This window comes from Giraffa tippelskirchi, chromosome X (genome assembly GCF_054371585.1).
Source record: "Giraffa tippelskirchi isolate mGirTip1 chromosome X, T2T-mGirTip1v1.2.pri, whole genome shotgun sequence".
Lineage (NCBI taxonomy): Eukaryota > Metazoa > Chordata > Mammalia > Artiodactyla > Giraffidae > Giraffa > Giraffa tippelskirchi.
Window position 1 is genome coordinate 98,226,026 of NC_137289.1, and position 24,641 is coordinate 98,250,666.

The 24,641-nt window shown below is 38.8% G+C and overlaps 1 protein-coding gene across 4 annotated transcripts in view; it reads left to right on the top strand.

Moving 5' to 3' along the window:
- The window catches only part of MAGED1 (MAGE family member D1), a 101,079-nt gene that overhangs the window by 68,657 nt on the left and 7,781 nt on the right, over positions 1 to 24,641 (top strand). The window lies entirely within an intron of this gene.

Below are 24,641 nucleotides of genomic sequence, written 5' to 3' on the forward strand. Positions count from 1 at the left end.
TATTGAGTGACAGTGGGATAGTGTGGTGGTGAAGTGCCAGGGTTTGTGTGATCATGGTGGCAATGGGGACAGTGTAAATAATAGTGGTGGATGGTATGAAATCACTGGAAATGAAGTTGGGCAATGTGAATGATAGTGACAGGACAAGATCAGAATGTATGTGATAATGATAGTTAGGGACACAGTGTATGTCATACTGTGGAAGATGAGAATTGTGCATGTGAATGGATGTGTGAAAGAGTAGGGTGGGAGAGACAATAGTGAGAAAGGACATGAAGTTAATGAGACACTGGGATCTTTGTGTGTTTGAAAATGTGGATGGGGCATTTCAAGCAATAATAAGAGGATGTAGACAGTGGGTGGAATGGGGAAAATGTAGTGTGATGGTAGAAGATAGAGTGGAAGTGATAGGGTTAGGGCATTTGTATGCTTGTATGTGATGCTGGGGGCAGTGAGAAGTGTAACCAATTTGTGGGGGCAGATAGGTACAGTGAGCATGCCTGACAGTGGAGAATGATAACATGATCATCTGGAGCATGGAAATCATGAGTGTCTGAGTGGGGTTGTTGAATAAAGTGTATGTTGGGAAAATGCAGTTTCTGAGTGTTAGTGAGGAATAACACAAGTATGTGTGTGAGGACGGAGGTGATGTGGATATTCATTGTGAGTGTGTATGATATGGAGATGACAGGAGCATGTGGGAAAGGAATTTTGGAGGATGATGAAGGTTTTATAGTGGAGATGTGGACTGTATGTGTGATAGTGGGTGTAGATAGGCACTGTGTGATAGTGTAGGGATTGAGTAATGGTAGATGTGACTGTGAGTGATGGAGATGGTGTGTGTGATAATGGAAGTTGATTAGAGATATTTGTATTTGACAGTGGGTACTGTGATACTGTGTGGACTCTTGTGTGTATGATAATACAGGATAGAACAATGTATGTGCAGAAATGGGAGTAATAATGACAGTTGTGTGTTAGTGTGAGAGTTTAGAGAATTGGGATAGTATATGGAGATCATAAATTACAGTCATTATCATATAAGTCATAGAAAGAACCATGTATGAATGAGATAGTACGTTAAAGACTGTGTATGTTTGTCAGGGAGAGATATCTCATGTTTTGTGATGGGCATTTGAAATTGCATTTGGATATGAGTAACAGTGATCTGAAAAATAAGTTGCTTATGGGGATAGCTTTATCTTACCCCAAACAAATCCGATGGTATAAAATTTTCATCAATATCTTAGCTGCCACATATTTTATTGTTTGTTGTTCCATGACATGTTGTTCCAATCATAGTTGCCCAATGGCTGCTGCAACACTATGTTCCAGGTAGGAAGGAAGATGAGGAAGAGGAGAAGGCAAAATATCCTGTCAGTAGAGTTATTCTCCTTTATACAAAGCTTTTCCCCAAATCCTACCCAACAGTTTCCACCTACATCCAGTGTCCAGTGGACAGATCTGTGACACAAGACCACCATTATCTGCAAGGCTGTCTGAGAAATATAAGTTTAGCATTGGGAACATTATCACCCATCATAAAAAAGGTTTATCTAAATAAGAAAAGATGTTGGGTAGGATACAGCCGGTAGACAAAGAGAGGTTGAAGATAAGGAAGAGAGAGTATAATTAATAGATTAAAATATCAGATGTGAGAGATACAGGATTCAGGGTACAGGGACACTATATAATTGGCATAATTTGAGATGCTGGGGATGATGTTGTGGTAGACAAAAATAAACATGTTTTCTCTGTCATCACTGAACTTTACTATCTTGTGAAGAAGGCAGACATTAATCACGAACCAAATTTTTGTGAAGTTGATACTGCTGTGGAGGGGAAGTACGGGGTTCTGTGAATAGCATTAAAGAGAGGTTGATCTACTCAGGGAGGTCGAATACAGAGGAAATGATGATTGAGCCAAGATCTGAAGGCAGAGTCAGAGTTAACTGGATGAAGGATGATGGATGGTTGGGATGGGGGAAAAGTGTTCCCAAAAGAGGAAACAGTGTAAGCAAGGGCATTTGTGCACTATTTTTTTTTAAATTTTAACTTTTATTTAATTTAGAATATTTGCTATTGTTATGTCTTCAAGTTCACTAATCTTTTTCTAGTTAATTCCATCCAGTGTATTTTTAAATTTCAGTTATCATGGTTTTAATCACTAAACCTGTGATTTGCATCTTATTAATTATATAACATTTCTCTAATTAACATGACCATTGTTTTCTCTAGCCTTTTGGTCATATGGAACAAATATATGTTATCTGCTATATATGGCATCTATATAAGTTCTGCATCAGTTTGGATTGATTGATTTTTTTCTTTTCTTCTCATGATGGGTCATCATATTTTGTTTCTTTTTTTTTAAATTGGATGCCAGGCATAAACAACTTCACTTTTTGGTAAAATTTTGGTATAAATGTTTACCTTTGGGTGCTATTTTTGTATTATTATACATCTTCTTGAGCTTTATTATCTCTGCTTTTTAATATGATGACTAGGTTGATCATAGCTTTCCATCCAAGGAGTAAGCGTCTTTTAATTCATGGCTGCAGTCACCATCTGCAGTGATTTTGGAGCCCCAAAAAATAGTTTCTCACTGTGTACATTGTTTCCCCATCCATTTGCCCTGAAGTGACTGGACCAGATGCCACGATCTTAGCTTTCTGAATGTTGAGTTTTAAGCCAACTTTTTCACTCTCCTCTTTCACTTTCATCAAGAGGCTCTTTAGTTCTTCCCTTTCTGTGATAAGGGTGGTGTCATCTGCATATCTGAGGTTACTGGTATTTATCCCGGCAATCTTGATTCCAGCTTGTGCTTCATCCAGCCTGGCATTTCATATGATGTACTGTCATATAAGTTAAATAAGCAGGGTGACAATATGCAGGCTTGACATAGTCCTTTCCCAGTTTGGAACCAGTCTGTTGTTCCATGTCCAGTTCTAACTGTTGCTTCTTCACCTGCATACAGATTTCTCAGGAGTCGGGTCAGGTGGTCTGGTATTCTCATCTCTTACAGAATTTTTCAGAGTTTGTTGTGATCCACACAGTCAAAGGCTTTGGCATAGTCAGTAGAGCAGAAGTAGATGTTTTTCTGGTATTCTCCTGCTTTTTTTTTTTTTTTTAATAAATTTATTTATTTTAGTTGGGGGCTAATTACTTTACAATATTGTAGTGGTTTTTGCCGTACATTGACATGAATCAGCCATGGGTTTACATGTGTTCCCCATCCTGAACCTCCCTCCCACCTCCCTCCCCATCCCATCCCTCTGGGTCATCCCATTGCCCCAGCCCTGAGCATTTGTCTCATGCATTGAACCTGGAATGGTGTTCTGTTTCACATATGATAATATACATGTTTCAATGCTATTGTCCCAGAACGTCCCACCCTCACCTTCCCCCTCAGAGTCCATAAGACTGTTCTATGCATCTGTGTCTCTTATTCTGTCTCGCATATAGGGTTATCATTACCATCTTTCAAATTCCATATATATGCATTAGTATACTGTATTGGTGTTTTTCTTTCTGGCTTACTTCACTCTGTATAATGGGTTCCAGTTTCATCCATCTCAATAGAACTGATTCAAATGTATTTTTTAATGGCTGAGTAATATTCCATTGTGTATATGTACCACAGCTTCCTTACCCATTCGCCTGCTGATGGACATCTAGGTTGCTTCCATGTCCTGGCTATTGTAAACACTGCTGCGATGAACATTGGGGTACACGCGTCTCTTTCAGTTCTGGTGTCCTCGGTGTGTATGCCCAGCAGTGGGATTGCTGGGTCATATGGCAGTTCTATTTCCAGTGTTTTAAGGAATCTCCACACGGTTCTCCATAGTGGCTGTACTAGTTTGCATTCCCACCAACAGTGTAAGAGGGATCCCTTTTCTCCACACCCTCTCCAGCATTTATTGCTTGTAGACTTTTGGATAGCAGCCATTCTGACTGGTGTGAAATGGTACCTCATTGTGGTTTTGATTTGCATTTCTCTAATAATGAGTGATGTTGAGCATCTTTTCATGTGTTTGTTAGCCATCTGTATGTCTTCTTTGGAGAAATGTCTGTTTAGTTCTTTGGCCCATTTTTTGATTGGGTCGTTTATTTTTCTGGAATTGAGCTGCAGGAGTTGCTTGCATATTTTTGAGATTAATTGTTTGTTGCTTCATTTGCTATTATTTTCTCCCATTCTGAAGGCTGTCTTTTCACCTTGCTTATAGTTTCCTTTGTTGTGCAAAAGCTTTTAATTTTAATTAGGTCCCATTTGTTTATTTTTGCTTTTATTTCCAATATTCTGGGAGGTGGGTCATGGAGGATCCTGCTGTGATTTATGTCGGAGAGTGTTTTGCCAATGAAAACTACAGGCCAATATCACTGATGAACATAGATGCAAAAATCCTTAATAAAATTCTAGCAAACAGAATCCAACATCATATTAAAAAGATCATACATCATGACCAAGTGGGCTTTTTCCCGGGAATGTAAGGTTTCTTTAGCATCTGCAAATCAATCAATGTAATGCACCACATTAACAAATTGAAAGATAAAAACCATATGATTATCTCAATAGATGCAGAAAAAGCCTTTGACAAAATTCAACATCCATTTATGATAAAAACCCTCCAGAAAGCAGGAATAGAAGGAACTTACCTCAACATAATAAAAGCTATATATGACAAACCCACAGCAAACATTATCCTCAATGGTGAAAAATTGAAAGCATTTCCCCTAAAGTCAGGAACAAGGCAAGGATGCCCACTTTCACCACTACTATTCAACATAGTTTTGGAAGTTTTGGCCACAGCAGTCAGAGCTGAAAAATAAATAAAAGGAATCCAGATAGGAAAAGAAGAAGTAAAACTCTCACTGTTTGCAGATGACATGATCCTCTACATAGAAAACCCTAAAGATTCTACCAGAAAATTACTAGAGCTAATCAATGGATATAGTAATGTTGCAGGATATAAAATTAACACACAGAAATCCCTTTCATTCTTATACACCAATAATGAGAAAACAGAAAGAGAAATTAAGGAAACAATACCATTAAGGAAACAATACCATTCACCATTGCAACAAAAAGAATAAAATACTTAGGAATATATCTACCTAAAGAAACAAAAGACTTATATAGAGAAAACTATAAAACACTGATGAAAGAAATCAAAGAGGACACAAACAGATGGAGAAATATACTGTGTTCATGGATTGGAAGAATTAATATAGTGAAAATGAGTATACTACCCAAAGCAATCTATAGATTCAATGCAATCCCTATCAAGCTACCAATGGTATTTTTCACAGAACTAGAACAAATCATTTCACAATTTGTATGGAAATACAAGAAACCTCGAATAGCCAAAGCAATCTTGAGAAAGAAGAATGGAACTGGAGGAATCAACCTGCCTGACTTCAGGCTCTACTACAAAGCCACAGTCATCAAGACAGTATGGTACTGGCACAAAGATAGAAATATAGATCAATGGAGCAAATAGAAAGCCCAGAGATAAATCCATGCACCTATGGACACCTTATCTTCAACAAAGGAGGCAAGAATATACAATGGAGAAAAGACAGTCTCTTTAACAAGTGGTGCTGGGAAAACTGGTCAACCACTTGTAAAAGAATGAAACTAGAACACTTTCTAACACCATACACAAAAATAAACTCAAAATGGATTAAAGATCTAAACGTATGACCAGAAACTATAAATCTCCTGGTTTTTTGATGCTCTAACGAATGTTCGCAGTTTGATCTCTGGTTCCTCTGCCTTTTCTAAATACAGCTTGAACATCTGGAAGTTCATGGTTCACGTACTGTTGAAGCCTGGCTTGGAGAATTTTGAGCATTACTTTACTAGCATGTGAGATGAGTGCAAGCATGCGGTAGTTTGAACCTTTTTTGACATTGCCTTTCTTTGGGATTGGAATGAAAACTATCCATTTCCAGGCCTGTGGTCACTGATGAGTTTTCCAAATTTGCTGGCATATTGAGTGCAGCACTTTCACAGCATCATCTTTGAGGATTTGAAATAGCTCAACTGGAATTCTATTACCTCCACTAGCTTTGTTTGTAGTGATGCTTCCTAAGGCCCAGTTAATTTTGCACTCCAGGATGTCTGGCTCTAGGTGAGTGATCACACCATCATGGTTATCTGGGTCATGAAGATCTTTTTTGTATAGTTCTTTTGTGTATTCTTGCCACCTATTCTTAATATCTTCTGCTTCTGTTAGCTCCATACCATTTCTGTCCTTTATTTTGCCCATCTTTGCATGAAATGTTCCCTTGGTATCTTTGATTTTCTTGAAGAGATCGCTAGTCTTTGCCATTCTATTGTTTTCCTCTATTTGCATTGACCACTGAGGAAAGCTTTTTTTTTATCTTTCCTTGCTATTCTTTGGAACTCTGCATTGAAATAGGTATATCTTTCCTTTTCTCCTTTGCCTTTTGCTTCTCTTCTTTTCTCAGCTATTTGTAAGGCCTCCTCAGACAACCGTTTTGTCTTTTTGCATTTCTTTTTCTTGGAGATGGTCTTAATCACTGCCTCCTGTACAATGTCACAAACCTCCATCCATAGTTCTTCGGGCACTCTGTCTATCAGATCTAATTAATCCCTTGAATCTATTTGTCACTTCCACTGTATAATGGTAATGAATTTGATTTCTGTCATACCTGAATGGTCTAGTGGGTTTTCCTACTTTCTTCAATTTAAGTCTGAATTTGGCAATGAAGAGTTCATGATGTGAGCCACAGTCAGCTCTCAGTCTTGTTTTTGCTGACTGTATAGAGCTTCTCCATCTTTGGCTGCAAAGAATATAATCAGTCTGATTTTGGTATTGACCATCTGGTGATGTTCATGTGTAGAGTCTTTTGTTGAGTCATTGGAAGAGGGTGTTTGTTATGACCAGTATGTTCTCTTGGCAAAACTCTTTATCCTTTGCCCTGCTTCATTTTGTACTCCAAGGCCAAACTTGCCTGTTACTCCAGGTATCTCTTGACTTCCTACTTTCGCATTCTTTCCCCTATGATGAAAAGGACATCATTTTTCATGTTAGTTCTAGAAGGTCTTGTAGGTCTTGATTGAACCGTTCAACTTCAGCTTCTTCAGCATTACTGGCTGGGTCATAGACTTGGATTACTGTGATATTGAATGGCTTGCCTTGGAAATGAACAGAGATCATGCTGTCGTTTTTGAGATTACACCCAAGTAATGCATTTTGGACTCTTGTTGCCTATGAGGGCTACTCCATTTCTTTTAAGTGATTCTTTGCCCACAGTAGTAGATGTAATGGTCCTCTGAATTAAATTCACCCATTCCAGTCCAGTTTAGTTCACTGATTCCTAATATGTTGGTGTTCACTCTTGCCATCTCCTGTTTGACCCCTTCTGATATATCTTTATTTATGGACTCCAGGTTCCTATGCAATATTGCTCTTTACAACATTGGACTTTACTTCCTCACCAGTGACATCAACACCTGGGCATTGTTTTTGCTTTGGCTCCATCTCTTCATTCTTTCTGGAGTTATTGCTCCACTCATCTCCAGTAGCATATTGGGCACCTACCAACCTGGGGAGTTCATCTTTCAGTGTCGCATCTTTTGCCTTTTCATACTGTTCGTGGGGTTCTCAAGGCAAGAATACTGAAGTGGTTTGCCAGTCTCTTCTCCAGTGGACCACGTTTTGTCAGAACTCTCCACCATGACCCGTCTGTCTTGGGTGTCCCTACAAGGTATGGTTCATAGTTTCACTGAGTTAGACAAGGCTGAATCGATAAATGAGTTAGACAAGGATGAATGCATAAAGATGTAGTATACAAAGAAATATTAACCATAGAAACAAATGAAAATCTGCCATTTGCAACAACATAAATGGACCTAGACAAGTACTATATGTTATCATTTATATGTGGAATCTAAAAAATAAGACAGATGAATGAATATAAAGAAACAGAAACAGACTCTGAGATGTAGAGAACAAGCTAGTGATTACCAGTGGGCAGAGGGAAGGAGAGAGGGGCAATGTAGGGGTAGGGGATTAAGAGGTATGAACTACTATCTATAAAATAAATAAACCCCAAAGATATATTCTGCAGCACAGGGAAATTCAGGCATTATTTTATAATACCTTTAAATAGAATATAATCTATAAATGTATTGAATAGTATTGAATAATTTATAAAAGTATTGAATACTGTAAATATTGTATACTTTAAACGAATATAATATTGTAAATTAACTAAATTTCAATATAAAAAAGTTACTAACTGGAGTTCAATGCATGGTGATAAGAAGCCATAAGCATGCACTCAAAATTCTTTAGGAACAAGTCAAACCTTAATAATCATCAGAAATTTCAAACTGGAGGGAAACTGTTGACTATCCAAAATGTAATGCAAAACTCCCCTCTCTTCATTTTAAAAAACAATTTTTTGGAGTATAGTTACTTTACAATGTTGTGTTATTTGCTGCTGTATAGCAAAGTGAATCAGCTATATGTATACATATATCCCCTCTTCTTTGGATTTCCTTCCCATTTAGGTCACCAAAGAGCACTGGGTAGAGTTCCCTGTGCTATACAGTAGGTTCTCATTTGTTACCTATTTCATACATAGCAGTATATATGTGTCAGTCCCAGGATCTCCCAATTCATCACTCCCACTTTCCCTTTTGGTGTCCATACATTTGTTCTCTACATCTTGGCCTGTATTTCTGCTTAGGAAATAGGTTCATCCATACAGTTTTTCTAGATTCCACGTATATGTGTTGATATATGATATTTGTTTGTCTCTTTTTGACTTACTTCACTCTGTATGATAGTCTCTGAGTTTATCCACATCTCTGCAAATGGCACAGTTTTGTTCCTTTTTATGGTTAAATAGTTTTCTAGTGTATGTATGTGCCACATCTTCTTTATCCATTCCTCTGTTGATGGACATTTAGGTTGCTTCCATGTCCTGGCTATAGTAAATAGTGCTACAATGAACTGTTGGTGGGAATGTGGATAGGTGCAGCCACTATGGAGAACAATGGGGATGTTCCTTAAAAAACCAAAAATAGAGCTATGACCCAGTAATCACACTCCAGGGCGTACACACACACACAGACACACACACACACAGAGAAAACCATAATTCCAAAAGATAACATGCATCCCTTCTCTTCTTACCTCATGCAGATACCCCCTAATCTCTGTAAGTGGTTCTTTGGATTCCTTGTCACATGGCTCTGGGCTTCCCTGGTAGCTCAGATGGTAAGGAGCCTGCCTGCAATGTGGGAGACCCGGGTTCTATCCCTGGGTTGAGAAGATCCCCTGGAGGAGGAAATGGCAACCCACTCCAGTATTCTGGCTTGGAGAATTCCATGGACCAAGGAGCCTGGTGGGCTATTGGTCCATGGGGTCACAAAGAGTCGTACACAACTGAGCAGCTAACACTCACATGGCTTTGGCAAGGGAGTCACATGCCCTTCCCTTCTTCAAGAGAGGGAAAGACACTACCAAGCCAAGGACTCACAACACTGTAAATTGTTCTCTGATTCTTTCTAGTCTCTATGTACATTTGATTTGAGCTGAAAAGGAATGGAATAAGTATCAATAGCATGACTAGTCAGCCACCCCTGCCTAAGCCCTATAGGATTGTGTTCAGGACTGTTTGGTGGCTCTTTTTAGAATATGGGGATACTTGACATCATTTTTTTTGCTTGTTTTAGCAATGCAACTTTAACCAAAATTCTGAGGCAACTGTCAGTTCAGTTCAGTCAGTTCAGTCGCTCAGTCATGTCCGACTCTTTGCGACCCCATGAATTGCAGCACGCCAGGCCTCCCTGTCCATCACCAACTCCCGGAGTTTACCCACACCCATGTCCATTGAGTCGGTGATGCCATCCAACCATCTCATCTTCTGTTGTCCCCTTCTCCTCCCGCCCCCAATCCTTCCCAGCATTAGGGTCTTTTCCAATGAGTCAACTCTTCGCATGAGGTGGCCAAAGTATTGGAGTTTCAGCTTCAACATCAGTCCTTCCAGTGAACACCCAGGACTGATCTCCTTTAGGATGGATTGGTTGGATCTTTTAGCAGTCCAAGGGACTCTCAAGAGTCTTCAACACCACAGTTCAAAAGCATCAATTGCTCTTTACAGCATCGGACTTTGCTTCTATCACCAGTCACATCCACAGCTGGGTATGGTTTTTGCTTTGGCTCCATCCCATCATTCTTTCTGGAGTTATTTCTCCACTCATCTCCAGTAGCATATTGGGCACCTACCAACCTGAGGAGTTCATCTTTCAATGTCCTATCTTTTTGCCTTTTCATACTGTTTGTGGGGTTCTCAAGGCAAGAATACTGAAGTGATTTGCCATGCCCTTCTCCAGTGGACCACATTCTGTCAGACCTCTCCACCATGACCCATCCGTCTTGGGTGGCCCCACACAGCATGGCTTAGTTTCATTGAGATAGACAAGGCTGTGATCCGTGTGATCAGACTGGCTAGTTTTCTGTGATTATAGTTTCAGTGTGTCTGCCCTCTGATGCCCTCTCGCAACACCTACCGTCTTACTTGGGTTTCTCTTACCTTGGAAGTGGGGTATCTCTTCACGGCTGCTCCAGCAAAGTGCAGCCGTTGCTCCTTACCTTGGACAAGGGCTATCTACTCACAATGGCCCCTCCTGACCTTGAATGTGGAGTAACTCCTCTCAGCCCTCCTGTGCCCACGCAGCCGCCACTCCTTGGGCCTGGGGTAACTCCTCTGGGCCGCCCCCAGCCTCGGGGCACGGGGTAGCTCCTCTCAGTTGCTGCCCGAGGCAACTGTAGAAGTCCCATTAAATGTCCTGCTGAATTTGTATTGTGTTTTCATACTTCATACTTCTGTAGAAGCATGCTTCTGTCATGAAAATCATCAAAATAATTCAGAATTTTATCATTTCCACTTAGAACATAGTCTTGAAAGGTAAATTACTAAGAAAGCATTTTTAAGCCCCAAATCCACATTTCCAAATTAACTTCCAGAAAAATGAATGTCTATTTGACTTTTGCAGAGTAAATAACAATGGAAAAGAAAGTAATGGTTTACCTTTTTTCCTAGACCAAGCATTCATAAACAAAATTAAAAGGCAAGCTACAAACTAAAAAAATGCAACAAATGTGCTAGGTGTAAGGTTAATATCTTTAATTTTTAAAGAACTCTCAGGCAGAAGTACACATGACTAATAAACACTGAAAGTGTGTTGCGCTTCATTAATCATGAAAGAAATACAATTTAAATCAATTAAGTATCAATTGTCTATCAAACTGGAAATATTTTTAAAGCAAACACTCAATACTAACACTTTCAGAGTACATGAGACCTCTTGTACATTACTAGTATTGATTAAAAATTCTTCCTGGAACACATTTTGGTAAGAGTTCATATACCTTTGCCTAGTAATTCCATTTCTAATAATATACCATAAGGAAATAATTTGAGATATGCACTTAAGTTTGTGGCAGAAAAGTCACCATAATGATAATCTAATGAACAAAAATAAATAGAAATAATACTTTTGTTAATTAGTCATAGGTAAATTTATATCCCTGGATAGTGCATAGTTATTATAAAGGAAGTTTGCAAGGCTTTTTAATGTCATGGAAAATGTTTTGTGAAAATAATTGTGATGTAACATCATGTACTGAAAGCAGTCTCAGATGGAGTACATCAATTACTATTGTGCATGTGAGTGTGGTGTACAATGTTGGCATTGGTATGGTATCCCAGTGCTTTTCAGATGATCCTTGTTTCATAAAATGAAATCAGGAAATGTCATAAAGCTAAAGTATGTGATGTCTTGTCTAAGCCCAGATCCCTATCTTTTAGAGTTGTTGTTAATGCTTAATGATTCTCAAATTACATATTATATTGATACTGAACATTAAGACACACTGGAGCTAAATCATATTGCAGGTATCTGAGAACATTCAGATATATGTCTGGATTTGCCAGTGCAAATGATAGAGGGCCAGTATGTCACAAGATACCAAGAGCCTATGTGGCATGATCATCTGATAAAATATCAAAGAAACATTCTCAGACTGTGTGGAAGTTCTACTAGTAGGCTTCTTCCTCTTGTCTCTTCTGGTAACCTTCTGCCTATTAATGGAATGTTAATTGCTAGGTGATGGGAAGGAGGAATTAACTGGAAGGGAAGTGTGGGGAGTGAAGGAAGGTGTGTATGTAACCTATTTAAGTTTATAACAAAATCCTTTGATGTAATCACAAGATGTCAGTTTGATGGCTCCCATGATGCAAATTGGCAAGAAAAACGCAGTAAAATTAAAATTGTGTGTGATTGGGCTCAGTTGTTTATGTTAGACTGAGATCCATTAGTCCTTGAAAGCAGTTAATAGATGTGTTTTTGCTCATCATTATATCCCCTATACTTATTGCAATACATAGCATCATATGAGTATACAGTACTTTAAAATTTCTTTCTACATTCTTTCACATGTGTAAATGAAAGAGATGAAATCAAGTTACCTCCATTTCAGAAAACATGGAAGAGGGGTTTAAGAATTCCATAATGCCCATTTTGAGGCACCATGGTGTTTTATGTTTGGGCTTTGATGTATAGTATCTTTGTAAGAATTTCAAGAATCATATTTGTTTATTTTTAATCTTAGTTTGGCTGCTCCTTGTGGCATGCAGGATCTTAGTTCCCTGATCAGGGATCAAACCCATGCCCCCTGCAGTGGAAGCACAGTCTTAACCACTGGACCACCAGAGAAATCCCTCAGAATCATATTTTGAATGATTAGTTTATCATTTACTTAGAAAGCGATGTTATAATCACATGCTATGATTTGGGTTTTATTATTCCTTGCATATCTATCAAATTGTGTTTTGTATATTATTCTGTTTACACTATGCAATAAACTTAATCTAAAATAATTTTTGCCTTAAAATACTATGTCTAATATTAATACATCTTCTTTTGTTTATTGATTATGTGCTGTAACTTATTTCATCCTTTTATTTTATCCTTGCTGTATGTTTGTGGTTGAGATATTTCTTTTGTGAGTTTCATGTGATTGTTTAATAATGTAAAAGGTATTGCATGAATTTCCTTTTATTAAAGCATCCCCAGATACCTATAATTGTAGTTTTGGATTTCCTCTTTGAAGGAAAGCTTCATTTAGTCCCTCTCTAATGCTCTTCCTGTCTTTATATAATTCTATATTTCTGCCCTGTATCATTTTCCTTGTGTCTGATAAATCTTTTAACACTTCTTGTAGGGTGGATCTTCTGGTGATAAATTCCTTCAGTTTTTGTTTGTCTGAGAAAGTCTTTTTATCTCCTTCACTTTTAAAGAATACTTTAACTAGACACAGAAATCTAGGCCACTGGGTTTTATTCTGTTAACATTTTAAAGATTTCACTTCACCTTCTTCTTGCCTACATAGTTTCTGATGAAGTCTTCTGTAATTCTTATCCTTATTCTGCTACAAGTACACTTAGATTTATTTCTCCCTTGGCTTCTTCTAGTATTTTTTTCTTTGCTTTTGGTTTTCTGCAGTTTGAAGATGATGTTCCTCAATGTAAATTTCTTAGTGTTTTTCTGCTGGGTGTTCTCTGAGTTTCTTGGATCTGTGATTTGTTGTCTGCATTAATTTTGGAAAAGTCTTAGCCATTATTATTTGCAATATAATGTTCCATTCCATTCTTCTGTTCCATTCTCTCTTTTTTATTCTTTTTTTTGTTCCAGTTGTGGCATATGTTGAATCCTTTGAAATTGTCTCACAATAATTGGATGTTCTGGTTTTTTTTTTTTTCTTTCTTCTGTTTATATTAGTTTGGGAAGTATCTCTGGTTGTACCTTCCAAGTTTACAAATTCTCTCAGCCATGTCTAGTCTACTAATGACCCCATCAAATGCAATCTTTATTTCTGTTATGAGATTTCTGTATTTCTAGCATTCCCCTTGGCATGTGGGATCTTAGTTCCTGGTCAGCAATTGAACATATGCCCCCTGCAGTGAAAGCATGGATTCTTAGCAGTGAGCTGCTAGGGAAGTCCTTCTGGCATTTCCTTTTGATTGTTTCTGAGGATTTCAATCTCTTTTCTTACATTACCCATTTGTTCTTGCATATTGTCTGCTTTTTTATTAGAGTCTTTGACATATTAATTATAATGTATTAAATTCCCTAATAATTCCAATAGTTCTATCATATTTGAGTCTGATGCTTGCTTTGTCTCTTCAGACTTTTTCTTCTTGCCTTTTGGTGTGCCTTGTAATTTTTTTTGAAAGCTGGACAAGTAATAGGAACTGAGAGACAGGGGCCTCTATTGTGAAGATTTATGTTCCTCTTACTAGGAATTGAGCTTTGTTTAAATTTTAGTTCAGCAATAGGTGGCAGAGGCTTCATATTCCTTTAGTGTCCTTGATTTTGTCTCCTGTCTTGACTTTGGGCTCCTTAAAAAGTCTCTGCTTGCAGCTCATTCAGATATAATCCATTATAATATACTGGAGCCTGTTGGTATGGTGGTAAGTGCTCTCTTGCTCAGTTGTGTCCAACTCTTTACAGCCCCATGAACTGTAGCCCACCAGGGTCCTCTGCCCATGGAATTTTCCAGGCAAGAATACTGGAGTGGGGTGCCATTTCCTACTCCAGGGGATCTTCCCAACCCAAGGATCAAACCCACATCTCTTAAATCCCCTGCATTGGTAGGTGGATTCTCTACTACTGAGCCACCTGTAAAGCCCAAGGTATGGTATGGTATGGGGGAAAGGGAGTGTTTTGTAATATTCTAATTCTATTTCAGTGTTTTATTGGGCCTGTGACTCTGGCCTATGGCCTTTACAAGTATTTCTTCTTGTTTAGTCCTCCCCTGCCCCTGCCACCCCTCCTCTGCCACACACACACCTTAGATGAGACAAGAAAGGTATAGAGGGGCTGGGACAAGGCTCTGGTAGTCTTTCCTCTTGAAAAGTAGGACTTTGTTACGGAGAAGGCTCTGGGCATATTTCACAAGTATAATCACAAAGACTCTTCCCCTGCTTCTGCTGGGGCCATAGTGGGGGTTCTTTCTCAGATCTTGACTGTGAGAACCTGGTGAGATTCCTGAAATAAAGGCCATGAAAGTGTGCTTCCCCAACAGGACTACCACGCCCAAGAGTTTCTCACTCTCGTTTTAGTCCACATTCAGCCTCTAGGAGTTTGTCACATTTTCATTTAAGAGTTCCTACAAGTTTATGACTCTAGTGTCTTCTGCCTTAGGTAAGCAGATCTTATTTGTGACCCTTGATTTGCCTGTCCTTCAATATTTCAGGATGGTGATTTGCTCTGAAACCTCATTTTTCTGTTGAGTACAAGAAAAGTCATTGACTGTTAGTTTGTTCAGCTTTTTTGTTGTTAGCACTTCTTTTCAAGACTGTCTCTAGCCTCATATTCATTGTTTTGTGAAGAAACACAAAAATAGAGTCAGTTGATATTGTGGGTCTCTGAAAAAAAAGGAGAAACCTAGACCCTGTATTCTAACGATGGGAAGAAACCCCACATAGGTTTGTAAGATTCTCTAGCAGTGTGGCCTTGCGTCTCACTTCCTGGGAAAGGCCAGGAAGAGGATGAGAACAAGACTACAAAATAGAAATGTTTGTGTGGTGTCTGTGGGCATTCTGAGCTTTGGGTCTCCTCACATAATTTCTCTCAGCTCAGGATATCATGGAAGTATAAGAAGAGTATGTTCATCAAAGACAGCCTCACAGAGGTGAACAAGCCTCAGCATATGGTAGGAGTAGCAGGGTATTTCCCATGTATATGAGTGGAATATGACACCCTCAGAGAGAATGAGACCCCATCAGGACTTTGTGGTAGAAATTGAGGCTCAACTCAACAGCTACCTGCTTGGACAAACAATGGTAAACCAAATACAAAATCATATCATGCCGGCATGTATATATGATACCCAACATATATCACCTATCGTGATGTTTTGACACTGAGATACCATAATTTAGACACAACCCCAATAAATGGAGTGAGGAGAACTTCACCCTGCTGGAGTTGAGTTTCAGCCACTCAGTAGATTGGGAACTTGACAGAATTCAAGCTAAGTTGCAGAGAAAAAGAGAACTTGCATTTCCTGCATACCTAAATTTGTCAGATGATATCCATACCTGATGAAGAACCTGCAGCAGAAAATATGTGATAAATGCTGAGTGTGTGCGTGCTAAGTCACTTCAGTTGTGTCCAATTTTTTGTGACCCTGTGGACTATATAGCCTGCCAGGCTCCTCTATCCAAAGCATTCTCTAGGCAAGAATACTGGATTAGGTTGCCATGCCCTCCTCCAGGGGATCTTCCCAACCCAGGAATCAATCCCATATCTCTCTATGTCTCCTGCATTGGCAGGCGGATACTTTATCACTAGCGCCAGCTGGGAAGCCCTATAAATGCTGAGTATCATGGACAAATTTATCTATTCAAAACATGGGCCACGTGGCTCTTATTGATTGAAAACCACAGTGGTCTTACCTCCAGGCAAGAGTGACATCATGTGAGAAATGACCCCTGGCACTTTCAGTTAAGTTCAGTTCAGTCACTCAGTCGTGTCTGACTCTTTGCGACCCCATGAACCGCAGCACGCCAGGCCTCCCTGTCCATCACAAATTCCCAGAGTTTACCCAAACCCATGTCCACTGAGGCGGTGATGCCATCCAACCATCTCATCTTCTGCCGTCCCCTTCTCCTCCTGCCTTCAATCTTTCCCAACATCAGGATCTTTTCAAATGAGTCGGCTCTTCGCATCAGGTAACCAAAGTATTGGAGTTTCAGCTTCAACATCAGTCCTTCCAATGAATACCCAGGACTGATTTCCTTTAGGATGGACTGGTTGGATCTCCTTGCAGTCCAAGGGACTTCAAGAGTCTTCTCCAACACCGCAGTTCAAAAGCATTGATTCTTCGGCGCTCAGCTTTCTTTATAGTCCAACTCTCACATCCATAGATGACTACTGGAAAAACCATAGCCTTGACTAGATGGACCTTTGTTGACAAGGTAATGTCTCTGCTTTTTAATATGCTGTCTAGGTTGGTCATAACTTTCCTTCCAAGGAGTAAGCATCTTTTAATTTCATGGCTGCAACCACCATCTGCAGTGATTTTGGAACCCAAAAAAATAAAGTCAGCCACTGTCTCCACTGTTTGCCCATCAAGTGATGGGACCAGATGCCATGATCTTAGTTTTCTGAATGTTGAGCTTTAAGCCAACTTTTTCACTCTCCTCTTTCACTTTCATCAAGAGGCTCTTTAGTTCTAATTCACTTTCTGCACTTTGAAGAGTACCAAATATAAAGGGAACTAGGTATTTGAGGAGCAAAAATAAAGAACTTCTAACATTAAGCATTCTTTCTGCATAGTGAAGGCTGCCATTAATGAGGTGTGATTCCACATCACTCCTCCTCCACCTTTTCCCTCTTACTTCAGACACTTCTCTTTTCTCCCTAGTTATTTTCTCTACATTCTTCTTCTTTGTCTTCCTTCCCCTTGTTTATTTTCCTTTCTTTTTCATTTACCCCTAACCTGTTTTTTCTCCTTCCACTTCCTTTACACACTCTTCCATCCTATGTCCCTTCTCCCTTCTGCATTCTACTTCTTTATTCTCTTCCTGCTTTTTCCATTTCAACTTAATATCCATTGTATCTCCATTCTCTTATTTCTCATTATCTTAATAATTCCATTTACTTGCAGTTGCCATTGTCATTAATTCTTTCTTTTATTACTGTTTTCCTTTTTCCTTCCTCCCTTTTCTTCCTCTTATACCCTCTCTTTTCAACTTTTCTCTCTTCATCTCTCCCTCTCATCATGCTTCTAACAACAAAGTGATAAAAAGTAGGAGAATAGAGTGGAACTAAGGTGTACTTAAAATGGTACAATAAACAGGGATAGGATTTGGGAACAAGGCAGAAAGAAACATGAAAAACTGTAAGTAAAATAAGAGAAATAAACTACTAAATATGTTTAAAAACTACTTATAAAAAAGCAACAAACATTCTAAATGGTGAAATGGTAAAGTCATTTCAAGAAAAAGAAAGGGATATTACTTATTTAGATTATTACTTAATATCTTTTTTGATGTTTCACCAATTCATCAGAATAACTGTAATATATAATGTAAATTCAATTCAGTCTCTCAGTCATGTCGGACTCTTTGCGACCCCATGGACTGCAGCATGCCGGGCCTCCCTGTCCATCACCAACTCCCAGAGTTGACTCAAACTCATGTCCATTGAGTCAGTGATGCCATCCAGCCATCTCATCCTCTGTCATCCCCTTCTCCTCCCACCTTAAGTCTTTCCCAGCATCAAGGTCTTTTCAAATGAGTCAGTTCTTCACATCAGGTGGCCAAAGAATTGGAGTTTCAGCTTCAGCATCAGTCCTTCTAATGAATATTCAGGACTGATTTCCTTTAAGGAAAATGTAGTTTAATTTTTAATGTAAATTAAGTGATCAAATTTTTTTTATAGTATGATTTTACATTAGAGATCTCAGTCGTTATAATTTTTTTAAAAAATACTTGAATTGGGGACTTAGACTTCCAGCAAGAAGGAATAAATGGTGTAGATATACTCTTCTATGTTTGTCCCTGGCTTCATTCGATATAATCTAAATGTGAAATCACCCTGAAAATAGAAGATAAGATGGTGGGTTTTCTAGAAAGCTTAGATCCCAAACAATGACGTGGTGTGAGTTCTCTGGCTATGTAATTAGGCGCCCAGGTCTCTTCCAGTCAGAGCAGTATTCCTACAAGCTTAATATGGAGCTGAAACTCTCATTTAGCCCTCAGTAACAAGGAGCCCCTCTCTCCCAGGTGTCAATGGAGGCTGAGTGGGAATATGGACTTCCACTCACATGTGATAAACCAGAAGATTAAATAAGATTCAGATCCTTATAAGATGCAAAATATCTTGGATACAATTGAAAATCACTTGTCATATCAAGAAATATGATAATCACACTTTGAATGAGAGAAGACAGTCAACACACACCAACATCAAGATGACACAGATATTAGAACCATCTACAAGGGTTTTTAAACAGTCACGATAAAGATGTTTCAATAAGCAACTGTTCATAGAATACAGAAAGTCTTAGCAAAGAGGTAGAAAATCTCCAAAATAAATAGAAGGTATAAGGAGCACTCAAAAAGAAATTTAAGAACTGAAAAATCCAAAATCCAATAAACGAACTTAACTAATAATAGATGAACTCAGAAGTAGAATAAATAGAAAAATTAATTAGTGAACTTAAGGTAGAATGACAGAAAGTATCATATCTAACAGAGAAAAATAGACTGAAAACCAAAAATAAACAGAGCTTCAAGTATTTGTTGGACTACTGCAAAAGATCTAACATAAGCGTCATCATAGTCACAGAAAGAGAGGAGGAGGGGCTGAAAAGTGTCTGAAAACTTCCCATGTTTGGAAAAAAGCATAATTGGATAGACCCAACATCATCAACCAACAGGATCTAATCGATATTTATAGAACATTCCCCACAACAATGGCAGAATATGAAAAACTCTGATGCAGAAATCAAAGAAAATCAAAATAAAAGGAGAGAATGCCCACAGGTTGAATGCAGTTGCTATCAAAATTACAGTAAGATGCTCTGTGTGTGCCCAGTCATGTCCTACTCTTTGTGACCCCCATGGACTGTAGCCCACCAGGCCCCTCTGCGCATGGGATTTCCCAGGCAAGAATACTGGAGCAAGTGCCATTTCCTTCTCCAGGGAATCTTTCCAACCCAGGGATTGAACCTAAGATACTTTGTAGATATAAATTATTCCAAAATGTATGGGAAAGCAGAAGAACTAGAATAACAGATAAAATAATTCTGAAAAAGAACAAAATTCTATTCAACTTCAGGACTATTGTATAGCCACAATAATCAAGACCATTGCAGTACTGATGGAGGAGTAGACACAGACCAATGGAACAGAATAGAGAACTTGAGAAATAGCCTTACACAAGAATGGCCAACTGAGCTTTTACAAAGGTGCAAAAATAACTCAATGGGAGGATTACCTTTTCAAAAAATTGTGCTAGAATGATAAGATGGATTTTTGTAGCTCTGCCTCTCCCATCCCCCCAAATAAAACTCAACCTATACCTCACATCTCATTCAAAATTTAAATCCAAATGGACGATAGACTTCCATACAAAAGTTAAAACCACAAGACTTCTGGAATATAATACAGGATAAAATCTTCAGATCTTTAGGGCTTGTTGAAGAGTTCTTAGAAATGACACAGATCTTTAGAAGGAGAAAAAATCAATAAATTGGACTTTCTAAAAAATATGCCATGTGACTCTCTTAAAGAGTATGAAGACAAAAGTTACAAACTGAGAGAAACCAGTTTGCAAACCATATATCTGACAGGGGACTTATACATAAGATATATAAATTCTCAAGGCTCATCACTTTAAAAAAAACACAAGCAATTAAATTAGAAAACTGGACAAAAGACATGAAGAAACATTGCACCAGAGAGGATATATTGATGGCAAATAGGCGTGTTAAAAATATTCAACATCATTAACCATTAGGAAAATGTAAATTATAACCACAATGAGTTATTATTTCACATCTATCAGAATGCCTAAAAAAATACAACGGGTGCTGGCAAGGATTTGGAGAAAATAGATCCACTCACACATTGTTGCTGGGAATGTAAAATGATACAATCACTGGGAAAGTTTGGCAAGTTTCTTATAAACCTACATGCTCTTATTACACAATCCAACAATTGCCCTCTTGGGCATTTATCCCAGAGAAATAAGAACTTATGTTCACAGAAGAAATTGTACACAAATGTTTACAGCAGCTTTACTCTAATAGCCCACACTGGAAACCACCTAGATGTACCTAAGTGGGTGAATGGTTAAACCAACTGCAGCACATCTATACCATTGAATCGTGCATACATGCATGCTAAGTAGCTTCAGTCTGATTTTTTTCAACCCTATGAATTGTAGTTCTCCAGGCTCCTCTGTCCACGAGGATTCTCCAGGCAAGAATACTGGGGTGGGTTGCCATACCCTCCTCCAGGGTATCTTCCCAGCCCAGGGATCAAACCTGGATCTCTTATGTCTCCTGTATTGGCAGGCAGGTTCTTTACCACTAGCACCACCTGGGAAGCCCCACCAAATAGTACTCAGTAATAAAAAGGAAAAAACACACAACTTGGATATATCTCACAGGCATCACGCTGAGTCAAAGAAGTCACTCAAAATGTGATATACTGTATGATTTCAATTTTATAACCTCCCTAAAATGGTAAAATTATAGAAATGGAGAAAGAACATATTAATGGCTTCCAAGGGTTAGGGATAGTGGAAGGAATGGGGGTAAGTGTGACTATAAAGGGATATAGTACAGGGAAATCTTTGTGGTGACAGAATAGTTCTGTATCTTGATGGTTGTGGTGATTACTGTGGAAACCTCCACATGTGATAAAGTAACATAAAGTGATACACACGCGATACCAATGTCAGTTTCCTGGTTTTGATACTGTATTATAGTCGCATAAATGTGCCCACTGGGGGAAGTAGCTGAAGGGTGCAAAAGGCCTCTCTCTACTATCTTTGCCATTTTCTGTGTATCTATAATTTAATTTTTTTAATTCTTAAATATGTTAAAATAGTAGAATTAAATAAAGTAATTTGCTAAAAGCAGCTGGCCCAGCTGTATTTCAAAAATCATGCCATAAAAATTAGCTGGTTGGATACCATTACTGCCACCACTGAACATGGGATTTTAGATGCTGCCTTGGCCCTACTACCTAATGGTGCACCTAGAAACTGGATTTTCTTGCAGTTCCTGCTCCCAGCATCACGGATATGGCATTGAATTCCATCTTTGAATCACTCCTTTTAGGTTCAAATGTTAGGTTGGAATTATGACTGTTTGTGCAATAGAAGACTTGACTCGGCAGGTCTGAGGTGTTCAGACCCTGAGCATTCCAAAAAACTGTCTGCACATTCCAAAGAAAGGTCCAGCTCTTGACAAGCTCCTGGGAGATAACCTCTAAACCTTTGGCTTATTATGCCTGATTAGAATCTTTTTGTTCAGCCGGGGCTTTGGGCCAACAGATGGTTTATGTTAAGAGTATGATTTATAGTGGGGCCTCGAGCCTTGTGGCATTAGTTTGACCTCGACACAGGCTGGAGACTGAGTAGCTAAGGTTAGCCACCTAGGTGTTCCATGCCTACGTGACTAACCTCCAGTAAATCCCAGGCACCAGGGATCAGGCTTGTCACACATCTTTCTGGGAGAATTAAGCACTGGCCATACAATTCCACTGAAAGGGAACAAATGGAAGCTCACCCCTGTTCTCTCCTGGACTTGTGAGTTATGCACCTTTTAGCTTTGTGGATTTAAATTGGTATCCTTGCATTGTAATAAACTATAGCCTTGAATGTAACACCTATCCTGAGTTCTGTGCGTGCTTCTAGTGAATCATTGAATGCAGGGGTGGTCTTCAGGACCCTACCACTGGTAAATCCTAGGTCACATTCTTTTAGCTGCTAAGGTGGCTCTTGCAGTTGGAACTGTTATGTAATATAGAGTATACACACTGTAGTACCTTACTAAAATGTGAAAAAAAATATTTGCAATACATCTAGCCCTACGGGATTTCAATTAGCATCTGTAAGACTGTTCAAAGAAATCTCCAAAATAATTAAGACAAAGACAACACAAGAAAAATAGGCAAAAGACTTGCACAAGCACTTTACAAAAGAAATCCAGTAGGTCCATTGACATATGAATATGTATTCCACTACTTACTTATCAGAAATGTAAATTAAAACCACAAGGAGATACCAATAAAACATCAAGTTGGAAAAAAAATTGGAAAAGGCTTATGATATCAAACACTGTAGAGTGTATTGATCTTACTCCTGGGCATCTGATGTCACAGGAATAAATACTAAGCATTAAAAGTAAGAATATATGTATAAGTATTTTATTGCAATATTGTCAGTATGTGCTCCCTCCCCACACCAAAACACCTGAAACCAAAATGAATTACCATCAATGAGGAAATGATTTAATATATTGTGGTCAATCCCTATCATGGAATAGTATGCAGCAATGCAAAAGAATGAATCAGAAGTAGATTAACATTAACTGAGATAAATCAGATAGATTAAAATGTATATAATATGATCTTCATTTTTGTAAAACAATAAAAAAGGGCTTTTTGAACATGATAGAATATAAAAAATGGTTTTTAAAATGCATGTCTCAGATGAGGGTAGAGGTAAAAGAAAGTGGGAGGCAGTAAGTATTAATAAAAGAATGCAATTCAAAGTATCGCACATATAATGTAATCCTATTTATGTAAGAATATATGTACATAAAGTGTTGTATGAGAAGTTAGCAACAAAACCTTAACAGTTACCTCAAAGTGGTGAAATTTGGAGTGATGGCTACTTAATTCTGAAATACTTAGGTAATGTTTGAATTTTTAATGACAAATATGCATTTGTGTAATGAGGAAAAGTAAGTGAATTCATCACAGGAAGGAAACAAGAAGGCCTCTGAGGTTTCTTGTGTAAGCAACAGAATGGATGGTGGTATTCATTCATTCATTAAACGAGTACTTTTTGAGCATATAAAATACACTAGGCATCATTTTATGTTCTAAGGATACAGTAATGAATCAAACAAAAATCCAACTCCCTAAAAGGATTCTAATGGAGAGAGAAGGGCATGACAGGACAAACACAGTGTTGGTGAGGAGGAGGAGGATATATGGGACCTGTTAATTGTGAAAATACAGAGACAATTGCAAGAGTGGGGTAGGTTGTCAGATTACAGATCTAGAATTCATAAGTCAAGACTGGAGATAATAGATATGGGGGGCAGAAAGCATATAAAATGGTGTTTTAGGCCTCCTTTCCTGAGTCTGATCACGTCCCACTGCAGACACTTTCCAGAGGAAGTGCTGAGAAAAAACAGGCAGCTGACAGAGGAGGTTGCTATGCAACAGATGGGGAAAGTTATCCAGCCAGGCAGAATTGATGTTGGCCCTTGGGGACCAAATGCTGCAGTACTTCCCAGCATTAGCTTCCTTTTGTATGTTGGCTCCTGGCAGGAGCTGATGCCAGAATAAATGTGAAATATACAAAGATGTACCTTGGATTTTTGGAAGTATCAGTTCAGTTTGAATCATTTCACATCTTTATAACATTTTCTGCCTTTTTGAGCCTCTCCATTCTGGAAGCACAGTTTGTGTCATTGCATAGGACCCCAGTGCTACTTGTCTTTCCCATTTTGCATGTTGAGAAGCCAGACTCAGAGAATTCCAGTGGCCTGAGTGGGCTCACACAGCTAGTGACAAACTGGCCCAGCACTCCATCCCAGGAACTGAGGCCCAGCCCTGGAAGGAACCAGGGCAAACATTTACTCTCAGTCAAGGCTTGCCATGATTCAGACACACAAGTGCCTGAGTGTCCTGGCCACTCTGGAGGGCACCAAGAAGGCCTCAGGGACATTTGTGCCACTCCGAGCAAAAGAGGCCTGACAGATCATGGAATGAACGCCAAAGAACAATTCGCACACCTGGGTGGACCCACATAGAGCAGGCAGGGGAGGGGGGTTGCT